Source organism: Budorcas taxicolor, chromosome 2 (assembly GCF_023091745.1).
Source record: "Budorcas taxicolor isolate Tak-1 chromosome 2, Takin1.1, whole genome shotgun sequence".
Lineage (NCBI taxonomy): Eukaryota > Metazoa > Chordata > Mammalia > Artiodactyla > Bovidae > Budorcas > Budorcas taxicolor.
This window is the reverse complement of record NC_068911.1, coordinates 172354423-172371901: the sequence shown is the minus strand read 5'-3', so window position 1 is coordinate 172371901 and position 17479 is coordinate 172354423.

Genomic DNA, 17479 nt, shown 5'->3' with positions numbered 1-17479 from the left:
TTGCAGCTGACTCACTCTGTGATCTTGGAGAACGTCCTCATTTATTTACTAAACCATTAATTGTCAAGTGCTGGGAAATAAAACTGCTAACATTTACTGAGCCCTGGCTTGCTGCTCTGAATGCTTCACAGCTGAGAAAAATGCTATTATTTCCATTTTACAGGTAGGAAAACTGAGTCACCAAAAGCTCAAACAGCCAATTTGTGGAGAGCTGCGATATGAGCTCAGGTGTCTGATTCGTGGTCCACGTGCTTAAACTACTCACTGTAGCACCTGTGCTGAGCCAGGGGGAGTTTGTCTGTCTTTGCAAGGGTAATGGCTCTTGGACCCTCTCTCTAGTTTCCTGGTTGGTTCTGGTTTCGAGGAGGCAGAATAAGCCATGTCCCAGATCTGGGAATCCCAGTTCTGACCTCACTCACCTGTGACCCTGAGGTCTTGGCTCCTCTCTCAGCCTCAATTTTCCTCTATCAATGAGATGCATTCTCAAAGAAGTTGCTCCACATGCTTTCCACCTTCTGGGCTCTTAGCACCTCTCTGCCTCCTGCCCCATGTGGTCCATTCTTCCCATCCCCAAACCGTGTTCCCTCCTCTGGGAACTCACTCTGAGAAACAGTGGGTTGTGTATGTATATATTTCCTGGCCTCTCTCCCTTAATATCCCTGGCCTCTCCCCAGACAGCTGGGGCAGATGGGATTCCAAGTTCTTAGGTTGGTATAGATCCACTGCCCACCCGCCATGCAAACCTGTCTGGCCTGGGAAGGACAGGGCTATTTCTGTTAATCTGTGCTATGAGCACAGGAAAAACAGCTGTTATTTTCCAAATCTGAAATCGATCGGACTCAGCCTAGCAGATGAGGGCAGAGGGTTTGGAGGCAGGAAGTAATTTCCCTTGACTTTTGGAAACACTTTGCTTGGAGGTCCGCTGGCGTGGGCAGACTGCAGAGCGTGCTGGGAAGCCCCAGCCTGTAAGGAGGGAGACTTAGCCCAGGAGACACCTTCCAGGTTCAAGGATAACCTTGATACATTTTTGGTGCTTCAGCTCATTGCTGTTCCGCTGTAGCCCTAGATTTTGAACCTGAAAAATAGCCTGGTGGTCTGTGTTTGACAGCTCTAGCCCGGGATCATCAATCTGGTTCTAGCCCTTGCTCTGACATTGACCTACTGTGTAGCCTTGGGCAAGTTTCTGTCTCTCTCTGGGCCTCAGTTTCCCAGGGGCCAAAGGAGAAGTTCAGATCGATCGTCAGTAAGGACGGTCAGCTCTGTTCTCCCTGATGGTGGTGACAACATTCCCTGGTGTCTGGGCACTGCACTAGCCAGGGAAGGGGCCCATGAAGTGGGCATGGTCCTTGCCAGTGCATAGCTGGTCCACTTCACAGCCTGACCCTTGCCATCCCAGTGTCAATTACTCTTTCCTTTTCCCCACTCCTACCTTCTGGCAAGTTCCCTTCAAAAGGCCTCATGATAGTTAGCCCCACCTCCCAACCCACCCCATCCCCCAGGCCTGTACCTGTCTCCCAAGGTGTAGCTTCCCCTGCGGTCAGGAAGTAGGCCCTGGGTCTTTGCCTCTCTACAGGGGTGGGGCTGACCCCCAGGAAGGGGACCTCAGGAGCTGAGCCTGCAGACAGGGTCCTTATGATAGCTTCCAGAGCTGGGCTCCTGTATTTGCTGGGCAAGGAACACTGGGCTGAGGGTCTAAGCCTGGACACACCCTGGTTTCTGGCTTGCAGTGCCCAAATCTGCAGAAGGGGTGCACGGAGCTGGGGCCAGCGCTGAGGCCCCTCCAGGCTGATCTCTCGTGCGGCTCTCTCTCTGTTCTCTCCTCATTTTCTTGACTCTCCTCCCTTCCCTCCTTTCTCCCTTCCCTGCCGCCGCTCCACTCCTCCTGGATCCCACCTGCAGCACCTTCCTGGCCTCCTGACCCAGACTAGCCCTTCTGTCCCCGTTTCACTCTGTCCTTTAAGGTGAATCTTCAAAAACATGTGTCTGATCAGACCCTATCCTTCTCCCTGGCTCCTCACTGCCCAAGACGTAGAAGTCCAATCAGCGGCGCTATGCTCTCTTCCCAGCCCTCCCTTCTGTTCTCATCCATCCCCCACCCCCCGACACACACTCCCCACCATGCCCCCAGCTCTCTAGCCATAATACACTGATCCTGCTTCTCAAGTAGGGCTTTCCCACCTCTGGACATTTGTTCTTTCCCTTCCCTCCCTTCTGCTTCTGTCCACCCTATTGTTCTTCAGGACCCGTACATAGGTCGTGTCAGCCGTGGTACCCACTATTCAGAAACCCCGTGGCTCTGGCTACAGCCTCTCCCATGTTGCAGGTCTGCGTCAAATTTGAGGTGGCCTTCACAACAGGGGCTTTTGAACTATGGTATTGGAGAAGACTCTTGAGAGTCCCTTGGACTGCAAGGAGATCCGACCCCTCCATCCTAAAGGAAATCAGTCCTGAATATTCATTGGAAAGACTGATGCTGAAGCTCCAATACTTTGGTCACCTGATGTGAAGAACTGACTCATTTGAAAAGACCCTGATGCTGGGAAAGATTGAAGGCAGGAGGAGAAGGGGACAAGAGAGGATGAGATGGTTGGATAGCATCACCGATGCTAAGGACATGAGTCTGAGCAAGCTCTGGGAGTCAGTGAAGGACAGGGAAGCCTGGCATGCTGCAATCTGTGGGGTCACAAAGAGTAAGACACGACTGAGCGACTGAACTGAACTGAACTGAACTCACAACAGGGGACCCCTCCATGTTATAGAGGCTGCCTCCCAAATTCTGGGAGACCATGAGGGCCCTGAGGACAGGACCTAGTCTCTTCTCATCCTGTTGTCAGGGACTTGTTTAATTCCGAAGAAAAGTCGCTTCCTCTTCTTTTTTTTTAAACTTAATGCATTTATCTCTGGCTGGCTGGGTCTTCACTGCTATGCAGCTTTTCTCTAGTTGCGGCGAGCGGGGCTTCTCTAGTTGTGGCGAGCAGGCTTCACTTGCGGAGCGTGGGCTCCAGGGTGCACAGGCTTCAGGAGCTGCAGCACGTGGGCTCAGCTGTTGTGACTTCGGGCTTTAGAGCACAGGCTCAACCGTTGTGGTGCACAGACTCAGCGCTCCGCAGCACATGGGATCCTCCCAGACCAGGGGTCGAACCCATGTCTCCTGCATTGGCAGGCGGATTACTTACCACTGAGCCACCAGAGAAGCCTGAAGAGTAGCTTCTTAATAGCAACTTGTTGGATAGAACTGGGCTGGGGTACCCTTTGGAGGGAGCGCATGGGTAGTCTTTTTGGACCTGGATGGGTTAAACAGGAATGAGGTGGATTGGGAGGATTTATCCTAAACTAGTTGAATTAAGTTGAGTTAGGTGTGCTAGTCAGGCTGGGTGAGGCTGGGTTATCTGGGCCTAGTTGGAATAAACTGAGTTAATTGGATCGGGCCAGTTAATAGAGTGGGATTGGTTTCACTGGACTGGACTGGTTTGGGGAAATGGCTGTTTAGTTGAATTGTGTTGGATTACTTGGGATTGAGAGACCTGAGGTGGCTTGGCATGGGTAGACTGAGTTGGTTTAAGCTAGTTGAGCTGGGCTATTGGCTTGGCTTTGCTTGGGCCAGTTCATTTGGGTTGGGTAAGTTGGGTTGGTTTGGGCTGATTTAGTTGGATTTGGCTGGTTAGTTGGATTCAGCTAGGCTAGCTATATTGGGCTACTGAGTTGAGTCTTACTCAGTTGCGGTTGCTAAAACAGAATGCCATAGACTGGATGGTTTAAACAACAAACATTTATTTCTTATAGGTCTGAGGCTGGAAGCCTAAGATCAAGGTGCCAGCAAGGTTAGGTTCTTAGTAAAGGCCCTCTTCCTGGTTTACAACTGGGCCTTTTCTTTTTATATCCTCACAAGGTAGAGAGAAAGCCCTGCTCTCTTCATCCCTTTATAAGGATGAGGACACCACATTCATGACCTAATTACCTCCAAAGGCCCTACCTCCAAATACCACCATGTTGGGGATTTAGGCATTGACATATGAATTTAGAGGGGACACAAACATTCAGTCCATAACAAGTTGAATTGGTTGACTTGGGATGGGTGGGTTGAGATGGGCTAACTCATTGAATAAACTGGATTATGTGGGTGGGGCAGGGCTACTTGAGTTGGTCTGGTTGACAGAATTAGGCTTGGTTACATGGGCTGAACTCATTACTTGGCTTGGGTTAGTCGGTTGGGTGATTGGTTTGGGTTGGTGCAGGCAAGGTTAGTTGGGTAAAGCTAGTGGGATGGGATGGGTCACTTGGGTTTCTAGAACTGGGCTGGCTTAGATAGGTTGGGTTGCTTGGCTTGTCTGGCTTGGGCTAGACTGGCAAGGTGGGCTGGGTTATAGGCTGCCCTGGTCTGGCTGGGGTCCCAGCTGGCTGGGGTCTAGCCACAGTGCTCTGGGTTCTGCTCAGTCTCCAGCTCTGAGCCAGGCACGGCTGGGGTTGGGGGTGGGGGTGGGGGGGCGCCTTGGCCACAAATAGCTGTGGGGAACACAAACAGTTTGGTCTTCAAAGACCTCAGTGGTGGCGGCTGTAACTTTCCACACGGCCCTGACAAGCACGCCTCTAGGCCTCGTGTTCAGGCCCAGCTGCTGCTTCCTCTGTGAGCAAACCGCAGCGTGGGGGGCAGGAGAGGTGGGGAGCAGGGGGGCTCCGAGCTCCACCTTCCCAGGCGTCCCCCAGCTTACACGCTAGGTGCTCTCTACCAGGGAGCTGGAGATTGACCCCATGGCGTGGAGCATCTCCTCCCTATATGGGGCGCACACACTGTGTGCCAGGCCCTGGCAGAGGAGGGTGAGACCAAGACAGACCTCAGGGAGGCAGGATCCTTGGTTGATGATGGTTAACTCAGCAGGCAGGGGTGATGATTAAACTACAGGCCTGGGAGGGCTCAGGGTGCCTGGAACTGGTTCCTACATGGCTGTGGTGGGAATTGGGCTGGAGTTCATTCATTCATTCATAAAAGAGAAAAAAACAACCAACTATTTCTTGAGCACTACGTGCAAAGCCCTGGCAGGCAGGAGTCAAAGGGAGGAGTGTTGGTGATAGCTATGAAGACAAACTGGCTTCCCGAAGGGCTGAGCGACCCTGCAGACCCCTGTTTTCCCACTCCCCCTGCTCCACCCTCTGTTCTCCTTTGAACACACCCACCATGAGCAGCTCAGAGCCCTCCCACATCCCAGCAAGATATGCCTGTGGGCAGACAGATGCACGAGGGTGACCAAACCCAGACACCCAGACAGCAGGCCTGACGCTCAGCGCCCGCTAACCACCCTGCTCCCCAACTGATTCTCCGCCTCTGGCCGTTCACCCCACTTCCCACTCATGCCAGCCGAGCTGACCCTCCCCTGGTCCCTTGGGAAGGCAGAGCATCTAAACATCAGAGCATCTGGGGGCCTCAGAGATTGTCAGATCGAGAGACGAGGAAACTGGGGCCCAGAGTCGGGGAGTGCCTTGCCTGAAACACACAGCACATGAGACACAAACGAGGGCCCTCGTCCAGATGTCCCGATTCCCCACGCCAGGAGCAGCCACATGGCCCAGTGGAAAGTCCATGTGTTTGCGATTCAGGCAGCCCTAGACGTGCTGTTTGTTGCTGTGTGGCCTTGGGGAAGTGCCTTCGCCTCTCAGCCTCTCCTCTCCTCAAAGGTGATGGTTCTCAGGCCCCGGGGGACTCTGCTCCTGGTGGGTGGCGAGGGGGGGGCGGGGGATGTCTGGAAATGTCTAGAGACGTTTTTGGTTGTCACAGCTAGGGGGTCACAATGAGTGGACAGGAGCCAGGGATGCTTATAAACATCCCTCAGGGAGCAGGACAGCCCCTCCCAATGAAAAAGAGCTGGTCGAAAAGACTGGTAGTGCTGACGCCAAGTAGCTCTGCTCCAGGGTGACCAACTGTCTCAGTTTGCTTCCCAGGCTCCGTCCTACAGCCTTCACTCCATCATTTCTGGGCTCTGTGCCTGGTCTGTCCTCCCAAGGTGCCCAGGTCCCGCTCCCCCATGAAGCCTCTCTGACGGGTCCCTCCCGAGAGAACTGTCCCTCCTCAGGCTCACCACCCTATCGTCTGTCCGGCACAGCAGAGCACTGCCCCTCAGGTTAGTTGTTGTGTGCTCTGAGGGCTCCGGGTTTCTCTTCTTTGCAGGCACCTCAACTCATTGCCCTGGATTTAACTGATTCCCTGCTCATGTTAAGAGAGTGCCCCAAATTCAGGACCTCCGTTGGGTGTATGTCTGCACCCCCTGTCCAGCTCAGGGCCTGGCACAGAGGGGCTAAATGTCCACTGGAGACGTTCCACCAGGTGCCAGGCTCCACCGTCTGCACGTCCTGGAGGCTTGCCTTCTTTCCCCGTCATCCATTTCCTCCATCACGCCCAGCACGGGACTGGGACCAACCAGTCCAGACCTAGGTTTTCTCAGCCTTGAGAAATGTCAGGATGGAGGTCATAAGGTGTCAAGAGGTTCTCAGCACACCGAGGGAAAAGGCTGATTACAGAACAGTTATGTGGGTGTGAGCTCATCTCAGTTAGTTATGTTCATATGAAGGACATGTTTTCTCGATGTAACAATGCACTTTGGTTCTTGAGGGTGACATCGGCAGGGCCTGGCCACTTCCTTGCTTCCCTAGGTGTAAACTTGGGCAAGTTTTTCCACTTCTCTGGGCCTCAGTTTCCACATCTGTAAAGTGGGTATAAGAGTGTCTCCCTCCCTGGGGAGTCAGGAGGCATCCATGAGCTAACGCTGTGAAGGGTCTGTACACAGTCAGTGCCCAGTGGGTGTCATACTCTGTTATCACAGCTCTGAGGATGTGCTTGGGGTGCAAACTCCCCCCACTTTTCTTTTCCATCCTGCCCTTCCCTGCAGGCCCTCCCCAACAACAGACAGAGGCCCGTACATCCCAGCAGAAACCCAGCTCTGAGCCCTTGTGGTCCCTGGATCAGGACAGGGCCATGGGCTGGTCTTCCAGCCCCTTGAAGAGGCCACACAAGATCCCAGAGCATCCGCCCTGGTTCTCCTACCCTGCACCCGGCGATGGCCGCTGCCTGCCATGCCCACGCGGAGACAAGGCCAGCCTCTCCGCAAAGGCTCTGACAGGACAGGGTGGGTTTATTTACTCCTTGCTGATGCTGGTTTCTCTGTCCCCAAGGTGAAGTCCTGCTGGTTGACCGTGTTTCCTGCCTGGGTTTTCCCTGCCCGGCCCATCTTCCATCCGCCCCACCCTGGACCCCCTCCACCCTGGCCACAAGCTCTCCCTCCATGTCCCCTCCCTGGGCACCGGAAATCAGACTCAGGAGCCCTCGGGTTCTTCCTCAGCAGGAAGTTGGCACCCACGGGCAGCAGCCTCAGCCCAGGTCACCCTTTGGTCTGGGTTAGGACGGCCGCAGACTACACACCGGTTAGCCTGACGGGACATAGCAGAGCCACCCTCCTGCCAGGTCCAGCCAGGCAGCTCACTCTACAAAGAGATGCTCTCTGCCATTGTGAGAGATGAGCATCCTGAACTCGGCCTGGAGGCAGGGACCCGACTTCAACTCCCTGACTTCTGGCTTGATGACTCAGGAAGAAACAGAGCCACACCCCGCTCTGTGGTGAGCTGTCCTCCCAAACATGCTTTTTTTTTTTTTTTTTTTTCCAAATTTCAGTCATTCCAGTAACAACTTCAAGACGTTTCTTACTCTAAACTCGTATTGCACATAATATTCCTTACTTCATGTGTTTTGAAAAATGTATTCATTGTTTTTACTTTAATAGATTTAACCTCATCCTAAGAAATCTTGTCTGTGGAATCGCAGGTCTGATTAAGCAGAGACTTTGCCTGCAAAGCAGGAGACCCAGGTTTGATCCCTGGGTTGGGAAGATCTCCTGGAGAAGGGAATGGCTACCCACTCCAGTATTTCTGGCCTGGAGAATTCCATGGACAGAGGAGCTTGGCGGGCTACAGTCCATGGGGTTGCAAAGAGTTGGACATGACTGAGCGACTAACACTTACACTTTCCACCCTAAAATACATGAAATACCACGAAAATAGCAAATACTGGTTGGTGCACCTCTATAACACAGGCCTTGGAGAGCAATTAGGATGATTATCCCTAGGGAAGATCCCCGAGCGCCTCTCTTGTCAGACCCCTGAGATGGCACAGCCCAGCCCCTTCCAAGCCACCCTCAGCACCAGGAACACTGAAAGCTACTTAACGCCATGAGAGCGGATTGGGAGCCCAACTCCAGTCTGCCCAACCTGTGTGGGTACCCAGAGGAGTTACAGAGTCCAGCTTGGCTTAGCTCAGGAGGCAGGATGAAGAATAACAACCCCATGTACTAGCCCAGCACTTGACAGTTTGCAGAGCCCATTCTCAAATCCTAGGCTCACCGTGAGCAGCCCAAGGCCATGTAGCCACAAAGGACAGAGTGGAGATTGATGGTCTAGGTCACAGATTTTTTTTTTAATCATTTTTTTAACTTTGCTTTTGGCTGTGCTGGGTCTCTGTCACTGCGTGGGCTTTCCTCTGGTTGCAGCGGGCGGGGGCTACTCTTCACCACATTGCACAGGTTTCCTATGGCAGCAGCCTCTCTTGTTGCAGAACACAGGCTCCAGGGCACCGAGCTTCAGTAGTTGTGGCTCGCGGGCCCAAGGGTTGCGGTTCCCAGGCTCTAGAGCAGAGATTCAATAGTTGTGGCACACGGGCTGAGTTGCCCTGCAGCATAGGGGATCCTCCTAGATCAGGGATCAAATTCAAGTCTCCTGCACTCGTGAGCAGATTCTTTACCCCTGAGCCAGCAGGGAAGCCCCAAAGTCACAGAATTTAGTCACTGGAAAGGCCCACGTGCTCTCTGGTCTCTGAGTTGTTTCTGGTGCTTGTTGATGGGCTCTGACTCCAGAGTGAGCCAGGAATGCCCTTTTCTATTCTCATTGGCACCTCTGATTCCCATCAGTCAGGTGCTGGGGGGTCTTTAACACTCTTGTTCTTGCCAGTCTCCCATCCAAACAGAGGGTCTCAGAGTCAGAGGCTTCCATACACCATAGCATCCAGCTGGAGTTTCAGAACCTTTGTGGTAGACAGCTTTCTCAGAGGGTCCCCAAGATTCCTATCCACGCTGTGTGTACGCCCATCTCATTGAGTGTGAGCAGAATCTATGCATGTGAGCTCATCAAAGGAAGTTTCTCTTGGGTGGGCCTGGCCTAATCAGAGGAGACTTTCAAAGAAGGTAAGTGCCAAGAAGTGACTTCTGCTGACCTGGGTGACAGCAGCCACTGGTGAGCTGCATATGGGAGGCCACATGGCAGGGAACTGCAGGCGGCCTCCAGGAACTGAGGGCCGTCCCGGCTGACCATTAGCAAGAAAGCAGACAGCCCCACAGCTACGATGAACTGAATTCTGCCACCACCAGTGTGTTTGAAAGAGGAGCCTGGGCCCCAGTTCTGCCAGCACCTTGGGCAGGGAAATCCAGCTAACCTGTGCCTGGGCTGTGACCTACAGGAACTGTGAGATAATAAGTGTTGGCTGAGTTGAGCTGATGTCTTTCTTAAACAGCAATGGGAAAGTAATGCAGTGTTTTTCCTTCCCTTAGATTCATGTTTGCAATTACTTTTGCAGTTGCAGTTTCCTTCTATTTATTTTTGATGCTGCTTTTCTGTTTAGTGTGGGGATATGTTTTTTCTAAATTTTTTAACAATTAAATTAAATTTTAAAAATTCAATGTGGCAGATTAGAAAGTAGCCTACATTCTTTGACACTCGTATCATCAAGAGGTGGGCTTTATGCCCCCCTCCTCTTGAATCTGGGTGGACCTGTGTCTGCTTCCATCGACAGAATCTGATGAAAGTGACATGATGAGACTTCAGGGTTAGGTCGCGAAAGGCCATGCAGTTTCTTCCTGCTTCTCTTGGGACCCTACTGCTTAACAAGTCGGCTTCAGTGGAACACATCTGACTATCTTGAGGTCACCATGCTAGGCCACATGGAGGTGCTCCAGTTGCCAGCATGGCTGAGCCCCCAGCATGGGGAGCCAGCTGTGGGAGGGAGCCCGCTTGGATGTCCAGTCCCACCAAGCCCTCAGATGAATGCAGCCCAGCCCACACTAGACTGCAGCTGCATCAGAGACCCCCTAGCCAGAGATGCCCAGCCAAGCACTTCCTGACCACAACCTCATGAGCAAAAAAAAAAGATCGCTGCTTTAAGCCATTGCATTTTAGGGTAATTTGTTACGCAGCAGTAGCAACCGGGGCAATTTGTGACACACTTATGTGGTTCCAAAATCAAACAGTACAAGATTGTCTGGGATCAGTTGTGGATGAGGCCAGCCAAGGGACTGGGGCTTTGATGAGATGCTGCCCAGCCCTTCCACTGCAGCCTCACCAGTGACAGACATTTGCTGAGAACCTGCTGCCTGCTGAGCAGTCAGCAAAGGCAGGCTGTCAGCAGGGCATTTATGGACCTTATCATTTTTTAATAGCTGATGACTCAAACACTTAACACATACCAGACCCCCTTCTAAGTATTGGAGAGTGTTGAAATCTCAAACCTGGTGGATGCTATTACTATTACTTCCCCTTTCAGATAGGGAATTAGGCTCAGAGAGGTGAGATCACTTGCAGGAAAGTGGCAGAGGAAGGGCTGGAACCTAATCTTTTTGGAGCCCAGAGCCTGGATCTCTCACCTTGTCCTGCATCTCCAAGAAACAGCAAGGCTGAGCCAGTAGGGAGGACAGGCTAGGTGGAGAAACTACAGGAGCAAAGGGTCAGAGGCTGGAGTCTGCTTTCTGAAGCCTAGGGGAGGGGTGAGGAGGAGGAGTGGAAGGTGAGGCAGGGCTTGAATACCTGGTCAGGACATCTGCTTGTAGCTCTGAAATGTATGGAGACGCCCCAGTCATTAGAGCCTGATTCTCTTCTCCCCTCCCCCTCCCCCTCCCTCCGCTTTCTCCCTCTCTCTCTCCTGGAGCCTCCCTTTCTTTGCAGAAATGTATTTTTTCAATGTAAATTAGTATATATATATATACACACTTACATATATATGATTTATAAAAGTTATATATATATATATATATATATATATATATATATATATATATATATAAAACTTAAAAAAGAAACCCAAAAAACTCAAGTTAATGTCTCTAATCAAAGTCACACCTCCCTACCCTCTCCACCTCACCCCCACCTCCCAGCAAATATTTCAGGTTGCCAAATGTATAGAGAAAGGATCTGTCTTCCGGTTTCCAGCTCACCATCACTTTGGCCCAGGAAGGCCTTTGGCACAGTCGGGCTCGTGAGCCACAGCCTCCCTGGCAGTCTGAGTCACAGAGTGCTGGAGAAGGGGCCTCAAGTACCGGGGCAAAAGGCCAGACCCTCAGGACAAGACAGAGTGGGGTCCCTTCTCCACCCCCATAGTCCCAGTCCCCCCGCTCTGCTGAGAGGCGCAAATGAGCCTCATCTGTTAGAGCTGGTTCTGTTGTTGTTTAGTTGCTCAGTTGTGTCCAGCTCTTTGCGACCCCATGGATGATAGCCTACCAGGGATTTTCCAGGCGAGAATACTGCAGTAGGTTGCCGTGCCCTCCTCCAGGGGATCTTCCCAACCCGGGGATCAAACTCGTGTCTCCTGCAGCGGCAGGCACTGGCAAGCAGATTCTTGACCGCTGAGCCACAGGGAAGCACAGGAGAGGTGGAGGAGTCCTTTGATTTCCTGTGTAGGTGAGGCCAAGGGAGGAGAAGGGACTTGTCCAAGGTCAGGCGGTCAGAGCATATGACTCAGCCCCGCCAATCAGGTATCTTTCTCTGCACTGGGTTCCTTCACGCTTAGGGATAAAGGGTCATCAGAGGAGAGAGATGGGCTGAGCCCAGGGGCTGGGGAGATGATGGAGTTTCAGGTTGGGTCTCCAGGCTTTCTTCATCTGGCAGTGGTGGGGAGGAGCAGTGTCATACCTCTAGGCATTAGTCTAGATCAGGCCAGCCTTGAATGGGGTCCTCATGATACCTCTAAGCAGGATGGATGGGTGAGTGGGAGGGAGCAAGGGTGGGGGGGAAAAGAGGCATATCTGGCCTGGGGAAGCCAAGAGAAAGCTGACATGGGAGAGCCAGATTTCCACAGAAACTCTGATCCAGGAGTCAAGGGTTCAGCGTCCAAGGTAAGGAGGCCACCGCCTCCTGCAGTGAGGTTAGCCATTCATTTCATTTACTCACTGAGTATTTGCTGAAGGTTTGTGTGCCTGGCCCTATGCGAGGAAAGGGGAGAGGAAAAAATTGTAGCCAACCTGCTAGGTTTCAGGAGCTCACAACTCAGCAGCGAAGAGAACGTACGGGAATATCGGTAAAATATAAAGTTTGACCAGGACCAGGAGGGAAAATAGAGAGGGAGGGCTGTGAGGGTTGGGGTGGGAGAGAAAACTGACCAGGTGGGAGACGGGAAGGGTGTTACAGGCCCAGGGAGCACAGGGACAAATCCCGCGTGGTGGGTGAGACGGGGTCCTGCAGGGTCTTGCTCAGCTGGAACACAGTCCTAGGGACGGAAATACCATTTGGAAAGTGTGCTTGGAAGCAGCTCAGAGCGAGTCACTTTATTCTTTAGGCAGCAGGAGTCATCGAAGATTTTTGAGTGACCACGTGGCAATAAGCCTGGGAAGTCAGAAGAGTCGCCTTTTGAAATGCCCTTTTGCTTCTTTAGAGTTCAGCTTCTTTATCAGAAAACTGAGGGAGCTGGGCTAGATTAGAGAAGGCAAATCGCCAACACATGTAATATTACTTCCCCATCCATATCCATAACAGGCATCAACAGTCAGTCCCTGCACTCTCTCTCACTGAACTCATTTTCAACTCCGAATCACCCAAGCCAGTCTCTATGGACTTGACCTAAAGGATGGCGCTGGGTAGCCATCTCTCAACACAGTCATGATGGGGATGCTAATTGCAATGAAGACAGCCGCACTTTACACCTTCTGGAGAGCTTTCGTCCTATCTTGCCTTCTGGTTGCTGTTACTGGTTGCGGAGAGACAAGAAGACTTGTACAAGGCCACTTGGCTTTCTGCAAAAGCCTCTCTCAGGCTTCCATCCCAGCACCAGGGGCTTGACCCCACTTCTCAGCTCAAGCCGACTGCCCTCCCAGCCCAGATGAAGGGGACTGATTTAGGGACACTGCCAGCCTTGCCACTGTCCCCAGAGCCGCTGGGACCTCTCTCCCAGCCCTGGCCACAGTCCTGGTGGTCCTAGACGCAGAGTTGAGGAGCTTCTGGAATTGCTGGCACAGGACAGACGCCTAGTTAGTTAGAAAAACATGTGGCTTACTCTTCCCTCTCCAGACCCCTCCAGCAGCCACCACCTTCTAATTCAATTTCCCTTGAAAAACAATGGTTTCAATGAAGGGGGAAACAAGATTTTCCGAAACTTCGTAAAGTTTTGCAAAATAATTACCCCCTAAACTGGCAGCCTCCCTCCCCTTCTTCCTTGCATAAACGCCTCTAGGACAGTTTCACAGACCTCAAATCCCAGCTGGATTTGCCTCTCACCTCCCCCAGAAGTTGCCCACCCCTGATCAGATCCTGGGCATCAGCTGGCCATGGGGCCCCTGGGAATCATTGTCCTCCTTCCTGTTTGCCCACCTCCTCTTTCAGTGAGGACCAGCCTGGGAAGAGAGGAAGGAGGAGGCCTGGCAGCCCCCCAGCCCTGTCCAGGGAAGAGGCCAACCCTTGGGGTAGGTCCCTGAGCTGGCTCCACCACCATGGTGCCCCAGCCTTTCCCACAGAAGGGAACTGGGTACCAGATGCGGGGAAGGAGTCTGCAGGAGGTCTCAGCTCGATGCAGCCGAGGACAGGGCCAAGACTGGACCCTGGACTCGGGGCTCTTCATCCCAGCTCCCTCGCTGGGAAGCTTTGGGTGGGCCTCTGTTGATGGGCCTGATGCCTGGGAGGCCTCCTGGGAATGCAGCCTTTTGGTTGGTCACCACCCCCTGGGTCCCTGCCAGCCCACTGTGCAAAGTACAGATTCTTCTTCCTGCTCCACTCCCACAGGCGAGTGGCCCAACTGCAGGTCACTAGGGGGCTGTGGACCACCCCTCAACCAGACACATCGGTGGGCAGCCAGCCCACCACATCCTAATTGCCAGCCAGTGTCCGCCCACCAGGGTCGGAAGTTTCTCTTTGCTGTGCCCTTTCCCCTTGCATGCCTCCTGCCCTCTCCTGATGCCCTCACCTGGGCACTGAGTGACCCCCATATGACCCTGAGCAGTGGGCCCCAGCTCCCATCCCAAGTTCCCCAATCACTGACCCACTTAAGCATCCCACGCTTGCACTGCCCAAGGTGTCCCCTTTCTAATACTCACCCCAAGATGGTGCTCCCCAGAAAGGCTGTTCCCTGCTGGGGAATCCCACCAAGTGCCCTGTTTGGCTTGCTTTCCCTTGACTCTGCTTCCCACCAACTCTCATCCCAAATCTCTTTTTCTACTTCTACTAATTCATACTAAGGTGTGACTGACTGATCAGCCTAGCTCTTCCAGAGTGAGGCTTGGTTCTGGGCTGAGATTCTGGGATGGGAAGAGCAGCTTTTGTTCTGAAGATGCAACGAGGTGCTGCAATGACAGACTTTGGTGCAGACTCATCTACCCCATGACCTTGGCTGGGTAGTAGCTTTAAGGAGCCAAATAGGAAGAGTCAACAGGCAGTGGGACAGCTGAAGATAACTTCTGCTTGCTACCTGCACTAACCTCAGCCTCCGGCTGAAATAACCTTAAAGGTGTCCAGCTGTGAATACAGTTTCCAAGATGGCCCCAGTGATCCTCACTTTCTGATATTCACCCCCTGTGAAGTCCCCAGCCACACTGGGCAGGGATGACTTGTGTAGCCAATAGCCTATTGGAGAAATGATGGAGTATGACTTCTGAGCCTCGGTCATAAAAGACATTGCTGCCAAAGAATTGATGCTTTTGAACTGTGGTGTTGGAGAAGACTCTTGAGAGTCCCTTGGACTGCAAGGAGATCCAACCAGTCCATCCTAAAGGAAATCAGTCCTGAATATTCTTTGGAAGGACTGATGCTGAAGCTGAAACTCCAATGCTTTGGCCACCTGATGCGAAGAACTGACTCACTGGAAAAGACCCTGGTGCTGGGAAAGATTGAAGGCGGGATGACAGAGGATGAAATGGTTGGATGGCATCACTGACTCGATGGACATGAGTTTGAGTAAACTCCGGGAGCTGGTGATAGACAGGGAGGCCTGGTGTGCTGCAATCCATTGGGTTGCAGAGTCATAAACTGAACTGAACTTCTGTTTTTACTCTCTAGGATCACTGAGCAAAGCTGGCCACCATATTGTGAGGATACTCAAGCAACCATGGAGAGACCCACATGAGAAGCCCTGCCAAAAGCCTGCACGAATTTGCCAGTCATGTGATTGAGTCATCTTGGGAGGAGATCCTCCAGCCCCAGTCAAGCCTTCAGGTCAATGTAGCCCAATCCGACATATGATTGCAACCTCATGAGACACCCTGAACCAGAAATGCCAGCTGAACTGCTCTCCCATTCCTGACCCATAGAAATTGCAACACAATAAAAGTTGATTATTTTAAGCTACTAAGTTTTGGGTAATAGTTTATATCATAAAAAATAATATGCCAACCAACCCTCAGCCACCAGAACCCACCTGCAGCCTTTCACTGGAGCCATTTGCACAGCTTTGTAAGAAAAAGTATCGAAACTTGGAAACAGGCAAATAGAGGGCAACCTGTCTTTTCAAAGACATATTGGAGCACTATATAACTGACCCACCAAGGGTATTTAATTATCTGGAGGATTTAACTTTGACCAATTGGCACATGCTATTAAAAGGCATGACTTCAGAAGTTATACGTTAACTGATAGATTTCCCTCTAGTGGGAAACACCCAAAGGTTACAGATTTTTGGTCCTTTAGGACATTAACCAGTTTTGTATTTAACTGAGCTATTTTATTCCAATGTTCTTTCTCCAGTATCCTGTAACTGTCTTCCTCTTGTTCTCCCTTGAATCAGCATGACTGTCTTACAAACTTTTGATGTATGTTCAACCTGTATTTGAAGAAGAGTCATACTTCTTTTCTAAAACGTATACTCTGACAGCTTGCATAGTACCAGGAATGAGGAACTCACTACTCATCCAGGAACCCAGAAATCTTAGCAGCTTAACAGCCCCTAGAACAGGTTGAGGAACTCTTCTTAATCCTTATGCGGCTTCCTAGGTGGCTCAGTGGTAAAGAATCCAACACAGGAGATGCAAGAGATGAGAGGTCATTCCCTGGGTCGGGAAGATCCCCTGGAGGAGGAAATGGCAACCCACTCCAGCATTCTTGCCTGGAAAATTCCATGGACAGAGGAGCCTGGCAGGCTACGGTCCATGGGGTTGCAAAGAGTCAGACACGACTGAACACACACACACTTACAGCTCCATCCTATACACCTGATTCTCCATTTGGTGAGAAACTCGGGTAGTAAGCCAAGCCCCTAATTCCCATGGCAGCCCTTTATATTTGGTCATTCCCCATGGCTCTGCACTACAGAATACGTATTTTGTATTCAGGAAAATAAGTTATTAAAGAAAAAGAGACTGGTCTAAATTTTGCCTCTGTGAGTTGATGAAGTTTATGGAGGAAGAGCCATTTACTGATGCTGCTCTGTGCCCGTGACTATGCAGCTAGAGGAAGGGGTCCACTGTGACCCTTTACCTGATCTCTTCTCCCCAGGCTTTGAGGGAATCTCACTAGGTAAGACCTTCCTGACTCTTCCCTGGTTTCCTTTCATGGCCTGTGGCTTTGGGGGATGAAGGCCAGATTCCCACCATGACCTTCTGTACGGCCTGGTTCTGCCTGCACTCCCTCTTATCTCATACTAATCTCCCCCGTGCCCTGTTCGCTCTAGGCACATTTTCCCTTGCTGAGGCTCACTATGTTCCTTTGCGCCCCCTGGACTTTGGTTATGCTGTCCTCTCTCCCTGCAATGCATCCTTCGTCTCCTCCTCACCTTGACCATTGCCAGCCCCCATCGAGGCTCTCAGAGCCCCCGTCCCCCGCCTCTCCACCAGCACACATTAGATAGCCACTAAACATTTGCTGGTGGGGTGATCTAATAGCGCTGGCCTCCCCTGAGGGACTGCTGGTCACAGAATTCTGAGGACAACCTCTGCCTTGCCCTATATTTTGTCCCCCAGGACTTGTGCCAGAACTGGCAAGCAGTGGACCCTCAGAACCCAAGGGGCCCTGGGCCTGGCACTGAGGAGGCACTGGGGAGAATATACTGAGCAAAGAAATAAAGGCTTCATCACAAGCGATGGCAGAACGTCAGGCTAATCCTAGATCTCGGGGCTCTCCGTCCAGCATTCCTCCTGCAGCCCCAAGCGTGTGATGGGGGTGAAACTGATTCTCATTCAAGCTGATGGAAATGCCTCGGCCTCTCACACACCCACGAGCCGTGACTCAGGTTCTATGAAGTACAATCAAATGCTCCCCTCTTCTA